Here is a 13160-nt window from a genome sequence, read left to right on the forward strand (position 1 = left end):
GAAGAACAATTTTATTTCTAGAGGCTCCACCTTGTATCTTACAAGGTCTTGTAGAGTCCATAGTTCAGTAGGGTTATGGCATTTTTAAAGGCACGATGTGGACAATATCAGACAGGTGGATTTAATTATTATAGTGGATCATATAGGTCTAGAGACAATTGGGCACATTTACTTACCCGGTCCTGTAGTGATCCTTGAGTTGCGTAGTCCGACAAGGATGAAGTTCGGAGTGATTCACTAAGATTGTGCGGCCGATTTCCCTGCATGTGTCGCTTTTCCGCTGAGGTCAGCTGGTGCGATTGCGCCAAAATCTGATTGCGTGCGCCAAAGACCCCTGTTTTTGCATCGCAAAGCGGAAATAGTCGGGAAACCCGATGGAAATGCAGTCCATGAACCCTTAGTAAATGTGCCCCAATGTCCTAGTATTCTCCATCAGCTTTAAACCCTACAGTGCAAAAGAGTCAAAGTTGGGTGTCATCACCATGACCTTGGTTAACCTTCTTCTTGTAAAAAAAACTATTTCCCCTGAAGACCCTTAGCTACCAAATAAAAAATTACAGAGCATCCTAGAATCATTATGTATAGTAAATGGGACAAGGGCTTTCTTTCAAAGCTCATCCTTTCTTCGTCTAGAATAGTGAATGTCACAGGGAAGTCTAGAGTCAGCGATTAAGGATCTGTAGCGCATTCTCCATCGTCTATAAACCCTTCAGCGCATGGGGGTTAAAGTTGGGTGACATGACCATGCCCTTAGTCAATTTTTTTCTTGGTTATGGCATTTTCCATGATGAGGACAGTATAAGATAGTATCAGACAGGTGGATTTAATCATTACAGTGGATCATGTATGTCTAGAGTCAATGGGGCACGTTTACTTACGTCCAGAGCCGTATCATCATTGGCGCTATTGGAGCGCTAGCGCCGGGTCCCCGGATCGGGATTTATAGGTTAGGGGCCCCGGGCTGGCGCTCCAATAGCGCTAATGCTTAGTATCCAGCTGGGCCCACCGACAGGCCCCGAACCTCGCCTCGGCAGTCGGGCAGGGGCCTCCGTCCGTCAGGACAGGAAGCTCCTGTCCGTCACTGTATAGTGCTCGGTGCGGCCGGAAACGGCCGCTCGAGCACTAATACTGGAGCGATGTGGCCGGAAAACCACCCCGGCGCACATCGCTCCATGCACTAGGATGCGCGGCCGCGCGATGACGTCATCACGCGGCTGCGCACCCTTTCCTGTCCGGACGCAGGACGAAGAAAGAAGGCGCGGGAGCCAGAGGTGAGTATGAGGTTTTTTTTTTTTTTTCATCAAACAGCAGTAAAAACATGGTGGGGGCTTATTGTATAAAATCATTCATTGGTGGAGAGAGGGGATCGGTGGGCAGAACATGAAGTAATTTATTGTGGGGGGCAGCATATTATATAATTCATTGTGGGGGGGATATTATATAATTCATTGTGGGGGAGTATATCATATAATTCATTGTGGGGGGGATATATAATTCATTGTGGGGGGGGGTGTAATATAATTCATTGTGGGGGGGAATGTAATATAATTCATTGTGGGGGGGGGATGTAATATAATTCATTGTGGGGGGCAGCATATTATATAATTTATTGTGGGGGAGGATATAATAAAATATATATGATATATGTGGGGGACAGTGTGGTCAGTTGTGTGGGGGGTATATATGATATTTGTGGGGGCACAAAGTGGTCAGTTGTGGTGTGAGGGGGTATATATGATATATGTGGGGGCACAAAGTGGTCAGTTGTGGTGTGAGGGGTATATAATTCATTGTGGGGGGGAAGCATATGAAATAATTAACTTGGTCCCACTGCATGGAGAGGGCTTACGGGCTGAACCCTCTCCATAGCCGGTAAGTCTTTGCTGCATATTGCAGCAAAGACTTAGGGTGATGTCAGACGTAGCGCTTTGTCTGCGCTTGCAAACGCAGACAAAGCCGTGCCCCCCGGGGCGGCCTGCGGACCAATCGCATTGGCGTTTCTATGCGATCGGGAATGAGTCGCCGGTGGTTTGCGTTAATTTAATAGAAACGCAGATGCGATTGGGCCGCAGGCCGCCCCTGGAGGGCACGGCTTTGTCTGCGTTTGCAAGCGCAGACAAAGCGCCACGTCTGACATCACCCTTCCCAGTAACACCCGCAATCTGTGCTAACACCAATCGTGGGTGTTTTCACAGTGATCGCTGCCGGCAAAGCAACCAGCAGCTTCAAAAAGATGGCGGCGCCCATGCCTAGGATCGTCGCTCCCCGTGACGCCATCGAGGAGCGGCGATCCGTCGCCAGCCTCGGGTCTTCCGAAGAATGAAGAGGCTGTTTCGTTTTAACCCCTTCATTGCAATGTGCTGATAGCACATTGTAATGAATGAGGAGGAAAATCCCCACCTATGGTAGTATATGATAGGATCGATCAGACAACCTAGGGTTAAAGTACCCTAGGGAGTCTGAAAAATAGTAAAAATAAAAAAAGTTTTAAAAAAATTATAACAAAAATCCCTAAAAATTCGAATCACCCCGCTTTCCCTAGAACTGATATAAATATAAACAGTAAAAATCATATACATATAGAAAATGCCCGATCTATCAAAATATATTAACGGTTTTTCACTGCGCTTAACCCGTAACGGAAAATAGTGCCCAAAATTGAAAATGTCACTTTTTTCCATTTTGAAAAACATTTTAAAAAATCTATAAAAAGTGATCAAAAGGTCGCACAGTCCTAAAAATGATATAATTGAAAATATTATCAAATGTCGCAAAAAATGACACCACCCACAGCTGTAATTTCCAAGCCCACAAGAATACGGCACAAATGCGTGTTTTCACCATTTTCACTGCATTTGGAATTTTTTTCCCGCTTCCGAGTACATGGCATGGAATATTAAATACCATCACCATGAAGTGCAATTTGTTACGCAGAAAACAAGCCGTCACACAGCTGTTTACGTGTAAAAATAAAAAAAGTTATACATTTTTGAAGGTGGGGAGTGGAAAATGGAAATGAAAAATACCGGAAAGGGTCCTTAACCGGTTAATTGTGTGGGGGCAGCATATCAAATAATGTATTATTAGTATTCCAACAGTCATTCTGGTATATTAAATTCTTAACTCTCCACGCTGTACCATTACGGCATGGAGCTGTTTCTAAGTGAGAGACCTACCTAATGAAGCTCTATGGGGAACTCTTTGTGTAGCATTATAGGTGCACAGTGTGGACAGTTGTGGTGTGAGGGGTATATATGATATATGTGGGGGCACAGTGTGGACAGTTGTGGTGTGAGGGGTATATATGATATATGTGGGGGGTACAGTGTGATCACTTGTGTGAGGGGTATATTTGATATATGTGGGGGGTACAGTGTGGTCAGTCGTGGTGTGAGGGGTATATATGATATATGTTGGGGGTATATATGATATATGTGGGGGCACAGTGCAGTCAGTTGTGGTGTGAGGGGTATATATGATATATGTGGGGGCACAGTGTGGGCAGTTGTGGTGTGAGGGGTATATATGATATATGTGGGTGCACAATGTGGTCAGTTGTGATGTGAGGGATATATATGATATATGTTGGGGCACAGTGTGGTCAGTTGTGGTGTGAGGGGTATATATGATATATGTGGGTGCACAGTGTGGGCAGTTGTGGTGTGAGGGGTATATATGATATATGTGGGGGTACAGTGTGGTCAGTTTTGGTGTGTGGGGTATATATGATATATGTGGGGGCACAATGTGGTCAGTTGTGTGAGGGGTATATATGATATATGTTGGGGCACAGTGTGGGCAGTTGTGGTGTGAGGGGTATATATGATATATGTGGGGGGCACAGTGTGGGCAGTTGTGGTGTGAGGGGTATATATGATATATGTGGGGTACATTGTGATCAGTTGTGGTGTGAGGGGTATATATGATATATGAGGGCACAGTGTGGTTAGTTGTGGTGTGAGGGGTATATATGATATATGTTGGGGCACAGTGTGGTCAGTTGTGGTGTGATGGGTATATATGATATATGTGGGGGCACAGTGTGGGCAGTTGTGGTGTGAGGGGTATATATGATATATGTGGGGTACATTGTGATCAGTTGTGGTGTGAGGGGTATATATGATATATGTAGGGGTACAGTGTGGTCAGTTGTGGTGTGAGGGGTATATATGGTATATGTGGGGTACAGTGTGGTCAGTTGTGGTGTGAGGGGTATATATGATATATGAGGGCACAGTGTGGTCAGTTGTGGTGTGAGGGGTATATATGATATATGTGGGGGCACAGTGTGCTCAGTTGTGATTTGAGGGGTATATATGATATATGTGGGGGCACAGTGTGGTCAGTTGTGGTGTGAGGGGTATATATGATATATGTGGGGGCACAGTGTGGGCAGTTGTGGTGTGAGGGGTATATATGATATATGTGGGGTACATTGTGATCAGTTGTGGTGTGAGGGGTATATATGATATATGAGGGCACAGTGTGGTCAGTTGTGGTGTGAGGGGTATATATGATATATGTGGGGGTACAGTGTGGACAGTTGTGGTATGAGGGGTATATATATGATATATGTGGGGGCACAGTGTGGGCAGTTGTGGTGTGAGGGGTATATATGATATATGTGGGGGTACAGTGTGGTCAGTTTTGGTGTGTGGGGTATATATGATATATGTGGGGGCACAATGTGGTCAGTTGTGTGAGGGGTATATATGATATATGTTGGGGCACAGTGTGGGCAGTTGTGGTGTGAGGGGTATATATGATATATGTGGGGGGCACAGTGTGGGCAGTTGTGGTGTGAGGGGTATATATGATATATGTGGGGTACATTGTGATCAGTTGTGGTGTGAGGGGTATATATGATATATGAGGGCACAGTGTGGTCAGTTGTGGTGTGAGGGGTATATATGATATATGTTGGGGCACAGTGTGGTCAGTTGTGGTGTGATGGGTATATATGATATATGTGGGGGCACAGTGTGGGCAGTTGTGGTGTGAGGGGTATATATGATATATGTGGGGTACATTGTGATCAGTTGTGGTGTGAGGGGTATATATGATATATGTAGGGGTACAGTGTGGTCAGTTGTGGTGTGAGGGGTATATATGGTATATGTGGGGTACAGTGTGGTCAGTTGTGGTGTGAGGGGTATATATGATATATGTGAGCGCACAGTGTGGTCAGTTGTGGTGTGAGGGGTATATATGATATATGAGGGCACAGTGTGGTCAGTTGTGGTGTGAGGGGTATATATGATATATGTGGGGGCACAGTGTGCTCAGTTGTGATTTGAGGGGTATATATGATATATGTGGGGGCACAGTGTGGTCAGTTGTGGTGTGAGGGGTATATATGATATATGTGGGGGCACAGTGTGGGCAGTTGTGGTGTGAGGGGTATATATGATATATGTGGGGTACATTGTGATCAGTTGTGGTGTGAGGGGTATATATGATATATGAGGGCACAGTGTGGTCAGTTATGGTGTGAGGGGTATATATGATATATGTGGGGGTACAGTGTGGACAGTTGTGGTATGAGGGGTATATATATGATATATGTGGGGGCACAGTGTGGGCAGTTGTGGTGTGAGGGGTATATATGATTTATGTGGGGTACAGTGTGGACAGTTGTGGTGTCAGGGGTGTATATGATATATATGGGGGCACAGTGTTGTCAGTTGTGGTGTGAGGGGTATATATGATATATGTGGGGTACATTGTGATCAGTTGTGGTGTGAGGGGTATATATGATATATGTGGGGGCACAGTGTGGTCAGTTGTGGTGTGAGGGGTATATATGATATATGTGGGGGCACAAAGTTGTCAGTTGTGGTGTGACCGTCAGGTGTGAGGAGTACATAGGATGATGTCAACCATGTTTGTTTTATAAACCTGCAGAGATAGAGTCATGGATGGAAGAAGTCTCCTGAAAGATCAGACAGGAGGGAAGAGACATCATGAGGGACGTCAATAGGTAAGTCATTATATTACACTGCGGCCTCTGTGCAGGACTGGTATCTACTACTATACGGTTACTATATGCTGGTACATACTGGTCTGTGTGTGTAGGTTATCATAAAGTATTGCAGTATTATCCAGTCATTATGTAGTGGTGATAATCATGATGTAATGTTATTATATGGGCCTGGTACAGAGGTGTCGTTAGTGATATTGTCCTGTGCTGGTTGGGGTTTGTATAATAACAATATGGCGGTAAAGATCATCAGTAAATGGAGTACATACTTGGTAAATTATTGGTAATTCTGGTCTGTGTGTAGAGGCTTGTCTTCATTATCAGGATGTTGGTATTATCTTTATGTTGTGGTGATGCTGTGTGCTGCATTTTGGAGGGATCATTTATAAATTGTAGCGCTATTGTTTGGAATATTGGTCTTATGGTAGTTTTAATTGGTAACAGTATTGTGGTATCATTATTTTATAATAGTATGGCAGGAGTATTTTTTGGTTTCTAATATCTCTAGAGCTTTTTAACAGTATAACTATGTGGTACCTTTTTTACTTATGTTGTTGTGGGAGGGGGCCCCGCATTGGCTGCCGAGCTGGGGGGGGCCCCATCCTAAATGAGGTGCTCCATACCGCTGGGACCCTTAATCTGGCCCTGCTTACGTCACTCGAGTTCACTGAAAGTGCATTGTCCGTCTATAATGCTGTGTGTGGTGATTCACTAAGATCGTGCGCCTGAAATCACGAATGTGTCTCTGTCCAGCACTGGTCCGACAGAGTTCACCATCTTTTTTATGGTGCACATGAAAGTTAAATATGGCGCACACTCCGAATCAGTTTGACTGTCCAACGGCACGACCCCTTATTTGTGTCGCATGGAAGCCAGCACAGCTGCACCACAAAAGGGTTGTGTGCGACTCAATCGCAGCGCAGACACTTCTTAAATACCTGTGCCAGCCGCTTTAGCCACTAAAGTGCGGCACAAAGCGGTGCAAAGCCCCAATATCCTAGTATTCTCCATCACCTATGAATCTTACATTGCACGAGAGTCAAAGTTGGGTGTCGTCACCATGACCCTGGTCAACCTTCTTCTTTTACAAAAAGCTATTCCCTCTAAATACCTTCAGTTTGAATCAATTTGTACAGTAAATGGGACAAGAGCTTTCCTCCAAAGTTCATTATTTCTTCTTCCAGAAAGGTGAACGACACTGGGAAGTCTAGAGTCAACAATGAAGGAACTTTAGAGTCAATGTCCTAGTACTCTCCATCATCTTTGAACCCTACAGAGCTTGGGAGTTAAAGTCCGGGGACATGACCATGACCCTGGTTAACCATCTTCTTGTAGAAAAAGATATTCCCTCTAAATACTTTCAGTTTTAATCAATTTGTATAGTAAATGGGACAAAGGTTTTCCTTCAAACCTCATCCTTTCTTCATCCAAAATGGTGAATGACACCAGGAAGTGGAGAGTCACATTAGGCATGGCCTCCTTTCTCAAATATCCCAATATCTTTTGTAAGGCTGTGCTCCAGCTTATGGTTCATCCTGTCTCTTTTGTATTTGGTTTGCAGTTCTTTATTGTATGTAGAGAAGGTCAAGGAGAAGAAAGAAGGGAAGTGTTTGTTGGGTGGTAACTGCATTGAAGAGAAAGGTCATGGCAGGACAGTAACAGGACTTCTCTAAACAATCATTTTTGAGGTAATGCTCATAATTCCTCCCATAAATTACCAATTTGGGGAATAGTAGGATAAACCATGCCCCTTAAAGGTCTAAGTGGGACAGTCCTGCAAAAAAACATCTTGTTAGGAATGCATTTTTGATATATTCCCTCCAATTTACACCCTGTTCATTGGTCTTTCATTGCATATCCAAGGAGACTTGGTTTTTGACTTAACCCTCCGATTATGGAGGGTGGATTTAAAGATACTTCCTGTTTTAAAACATCTTTACGTTTTCCTAAGGGCACAGTTTAAAATTTTTAATATCTCACATCGTTAGTAGTGAGATCTAAACTAATAATGTGGCATTCTAATCACTATGAGATGATTTAGTTATAGAAAATACCAAGTGTCCTGTTAAGTTACACGCCTGCTCCATAGGCCCTACTCCAGGAACAAGTGACACCCACATCCTGAAGAATGTGACACCCACCCTTTCTGTACGCTCTTCAGTCTGGCACTGTAACCAGCGAAACCCCTAGGCGTTCTCATAATATCTTGACAAGTCATTGTAGAATTCATTTTGTTAAGGTTTACGACGCTCATCCCAACTTTATTATCGGAAATGATGATTAAACATAATAAACATTGTCGGTTTCGCTAATGAAATCATGTACTTTACCGGCAAAGACAACAAATGTCGGAAGAGGCAGCAGTTCAGCCGAGGTTAATCCCCAGGAATGCCGGTAATCCTATTATTTGTTGTGAAGCTACACTTGGGATATCATAGAAGGGGCTTTTATGCAAAACCATGCCCGAGCAATGTAAGAGCTATGACAAAAAAATAGTCTTCATCTTTCTAACAACTACGTGGATGATCACAACAGACGTGCTCTTGTTCCGAGACTCAGGGAGGATTTTCTATCATTGACATGTTAGTTCCTGCTCAGCTGTGTTCATCTGGATAAAATGATTTTATGCACATTACAATTGATCATGAAGCGGAATTAAGGTATAAAAATGTAATTGCATCGAGGAGCGTCTACAAATCACTGACAAAGCTGCAGCTTGTAATCTGAGGATCCTTCGAGCTTACTTAAGAAAACTGATATGTTGTGTGTAGTCAAGAGGTTGGCAGAAGAAGCGATGTATCCTCGCCTCAAAAACATTACATAATATCTGTCCACCTCTATTCAGGTGTGTATTCTGTAGAGAAGGAAACAAGAATGGAGAGATGTGTGCATCTTACATGTATGTGCATAGGATATGTATCTGAATTTGGGTTACACATACAGATACAAAATACTGCTATGTGAACTGACCTAAGGAGCTGTAACAAATAGTATACATACAGCCTAAAATAAAAACCTGAGGTCAGTGGAAAATGGACAGATCCCAATATCTGGCATTTGACATGGGTTTGTTGCAGATTTTCAGTCCAAATTAAAATGAAAAAGAAATAGCTAAAAAAAAACAGAAGCCATACTAACTGTATACAAGGTATTGATTCACTGTAGCCACACCATAATGCTATGTAATGGTTACTAGCTAGTTGTAAAACCGGACGGGCTCCTAGAACCGGACGGATCTGCTGAAACTGTACTCCTATGACCTCCGATTAAGAACCTCATCCGAGGTCAAGGAAGGTGGGGTTACTGCCCTAGCCTAGGGATGGGTGTAGGTATTTACACAACCCTTAAAAGCACTTGAGCCCCCTGGCCATTGTATTTTTTCTGTGGGGAGTACTGGCTGCAACAATAAAAATCAGGAAGAATCTCTCCCCAATGGTGCTGCACACAGTAATTCAATTTTACTTGATTGCTTGTTGTATTCCACTTGTAACTTGTACTCTGTCAACTGTACATATATTCTCCTGTGTGTATTGTATTGTCTAGTGTGCCATTTAGGCAATTACAAATAGATATATTTAACTTGGTTTGTACTTTATCCATGAATCCCCACGCCTGTGTCTCAGTTATATAAACTCTACCTGGATTGACTTCTGGCCCGATAAAAACTATTACGGATCAGGCTTATATGTAATGAATGTTGGTGGCAGAGTACCGTGCCAACAGGGTCTTGTTTTACTGGGGGAAGTGCAGGTTTTGGGCAAGTGTTGTGCCATAGTTGGGGTTTTGTGGACGACTCTGTCTCACTTCCTTTGCCCCCTAGATCCCAAGCATTACAGATCTGCTGAAACTGTAGTCCTATGACCTCCGATTAAGAACCTCATTCGAGGTTATGGATCTGGTCCAGGAAGGTGGGGTTACTGCAGTAGCCAAGGGATGGGTGTAGGTATTTATACAACCCTTAAAAGCACATGAGACCCTTGGCTATTGTATTTTTTCTGTGGGGAGTACTGGCTGCAACAATAAAAATCAGGAAGAATCCCTCCCCAATGGTGCTGCACACAGTAATTCAATTTTACTTGATTGCTTGTTGTATTCCACTTGTAACTTGTACTCTGTCAACTGTACATATATTCTCCTGTGTGTAGGCAATTACAAATATATATTTAACTTGGTTTGTTCTTTATCCATGAATTTCCACGCCTGTGTCTCAGTTATATAAACTCTACCTGGATTGACTTCGGGCCCGATAAAAACTGTTACTGAACGGGCTTATATGTAATGAATGTGGGTGGCAGAGTACCATGCTAACATTGCCTTGTTTTACTGGGGGAAGTGCAGGGTTTTGGGCAAGTGTTGTGCCATAGTTGGGTTTTTTGTGGACAACTCTGACTTCCTGTGCCCCCCTGAATCCCAAGCGTTAAGGAAGTGCCTGGAAACATCAACTAATTGCCATACATACCACGTGGCCTCCATGGCCCACTGGATGACATTTCCTCTGATGTCCTGTGGTCAGAGGACACCATAGAGTTTGCTTTGATGGTACAATCTTTTGATATGAGTCTATGTCAGTTCTGGTTCCTCATGTAGACTTTAGTGCTCTATGCTATGCTCCTTGTAGTTACTGATATTAACAAGGGGTAAAGTAAGAGACTATAACACTACAATCACTGGTCTTTCATGCTAGCTGTTACCACCTTTGTATATTCGGTGCCTGTTATCTTCTCACACCTACTGAATAAACACTGCTTTTGCTGATCCAACACAATGATGAATGCTTACACTCCCCTGCCCCAGTCTAATAACTGGCCAACAATCTCCTCTGCTTGAGAAAGATATTTTTGACCTAATGGGTGTTTAGGAGATATTGCACAAGCAAGTTTTCCAACATGATGAGAATTTTCCTTGTGATGACTCAATCCTTCCATGTAGCAATCACTTAGTTGTGCAGTATAGAAGTGTCAGATACTTATTGTCTCTCTCCAATGGTTCCATAGGAGTTATAGAGTCTTCTAAGATGGTGCGAATCGCACTTCCCTGTTGCCCCACCACCGGAAAACCAGGAGTGTCCATGATTTAATATCTCAGTCATTGATGCTCAGATTACACAGGGTGATAGAGGAGCACTCAAACAAATTACGGATTGTCGACTGAACAGTGGTTAACAATGTTGACAGAAAACACCAGCTGCACCCCTGGCCTCACGGCAGGCGCCACATCATGTCTACACCCGCTTCCTGCTACTCACTGTGAAATGTATCCAGGAGTATCCAGTCTACATGTATCATCTGACACCCTGTTCCAATGGCAGACAGGTATCTAACAAAGTTCCCCTCCTTGGCATCATTAAATTGCTATATTGGACGCAATCTTTTAATGTGTCTATGAAATATCATATCGGAGATACTTAAATGGGTTGTCTGGATGTTCAAAAACACGTATTCTTCATCTACCAAAAACAGCACCACACCTGACCGTGGTGTGTGCTGCTATTGTATCTCAGCTGTATAGAGATGAATGGAGCTAAGTTGCATTACCACACATTTACCATGGTCAAGTGTGACGCTATTTTGGAAAGAAGTCAGCCATGTTTTTCAATCTCTGGACAACCCCTCTTATCTCATAAGAATTGATGATTAATATTAAAGGGAGCCTACTACCATGTCTGAGTTATGGAACTCCGACGAGGATTCACTAAGGTCCCTGCGCCCGATATCCACCAGGTGTCGCTGCTGCGCCGAGGTCCGCCGGAGTGCATGTGAGTGCTGATCTTGCAACATAAATTCTTTTTTGAATTCTGTGGTTTTTCCGAATCCCTCGGGTTTTCCGACGGCCCATCATTCCAATTTCTGTCACGTGAAAGCCGGCGCTGATGCACCAAAATCCGATCACGTGCTCCAAAATCCTGGGGCAAATCGGCGCGATTCGGACCCTTAGTAAATGAGCCCCATTGTTGGTAAGAATGTTCATGCCATCCATACAATTTTTTTTTTTCACTTTGGTAAAAATGTTATTATTAAAAATTATTATTTATGCTAATGAACATTATAGGGCACTACACTATCCTCCATGGAAATCCGCAAGGGCCTTCCGCTCACTGTCCGATTTAGTTTGTACTGCATATGTGCGGGTTTGCACTGGGCCATACTTACTGCCATCTTTGACAGCCAAAGAGGTTGTTGTATATAGCGATGCAGGTCCAGAGATGAACCATGTGTATGTATCACAAAGTGAATGCGCAGGAGTACATCTTGTATGGAGGAAACGGAGGCATGACACCGGAGTAGTAGGGAGTTTGGGAACATAAAAGGAGGTACAGCAAATAGTAACCTCCCTTTAATGTTTACCAGAACCCTTTAAATATATAATCTAAGAAAATGTAATTCAAAACCAGAAAGGCTTGGCCCAATCAAATAAATTTCAAGAACTAGCACCACAAATTTTCCATTGTTTACAGGCAAAACACGTAGTTCTCTTACCAGATCGCAAGCGTTTTAGTGTAAACAAGTGTTTAATTGTGTCAAGCTCATCCCCGTCATACATTATTGAACACATTCTGCTTATTCATCTCCCTCTAGTTTTGTCCCTAAGTCTTATCTGACATCCAAGCTGAGGTGTAAATGTGAGCCGTGCCTGATATCCAGAATGGGAATATTACACCTCGCTGTCTTCTATACAGAATAGATGATCAGAAATGACGATCCCTACCTCGTAGAGTCTGTGATTCCAGACGGACCACAGGACCGATAGCAGACGACTATACTCCTTATTTAGCGGGCTCCTTTCCAGATAGCTCCTTGCGGTTAATATTCACTAGGTTCCTGCTACTGTCTGCGTCCACTATCATTGCACTTTGATCCCATTGTCGGGTGCAAAGAAAAAGGGAAGAAACAGCCATAAAATGGCCAATGGATGACCTCCAAACCTATCAGCAATGTGCTCTCTCTAAACAGAGTCAACAGGGGCAAATATCAAGGGCTTTGTTTCAGTTTTATGGCATTAAAGGGTTTGTCTTGGGTTTAAGAAACACGGCAGCTTCTTTCAAAAACAGCACCACATCTGAGCGTGGTTTATGGTAGTATTGCAGTTCAGCTGTATAGAAATGAATGGAGCTACACCAAGCTGCAATACCACACAGTAACCATGGTCAGATGTGCTTTCTGGTAGACCAGGACAGACCCTT

The 13160-nt window shown here is 43.4% G+C and overlaps 1 protein-coding gene across 1 annotated transcript in view; it reads right to left on the reverse strand.

Annotated features, from left to right (window-relative positions):
• Positions 1–12817, reverse strand: part of LOC140079048 (ADP-ribosyl cyclase/cyclic ADP-ribose hydrolase 2-like) — a 35986-nt gene extending 23169 nt beyond the window's left edge. Inside the window, exon 1 of the mRNA XM_072126057.1 lies at positions 12686–12817. The gene's annotated coding sequence lies outside the window, so the exon portion shown is untranslated. The remainder of the gene's footprint in view (positions 1–12685) is intronic.
• Between the last annotated feature and the right edge of the window lie 343 nt (positions 12818–13160).

Source organism: Engystomops pustulosus, chromosome 1 (genome assembly GCF_040894005.1).
Source record: "Engystomops pustulosus chromosome 1, aEngPut4.maternal, whole genome shotgun sequence".
NCBI lineage: Eukaryota > Metazoa > Chordata > Amphibia > Anura > Leptodactylidae > Engystomops > Engystomops pustulosus.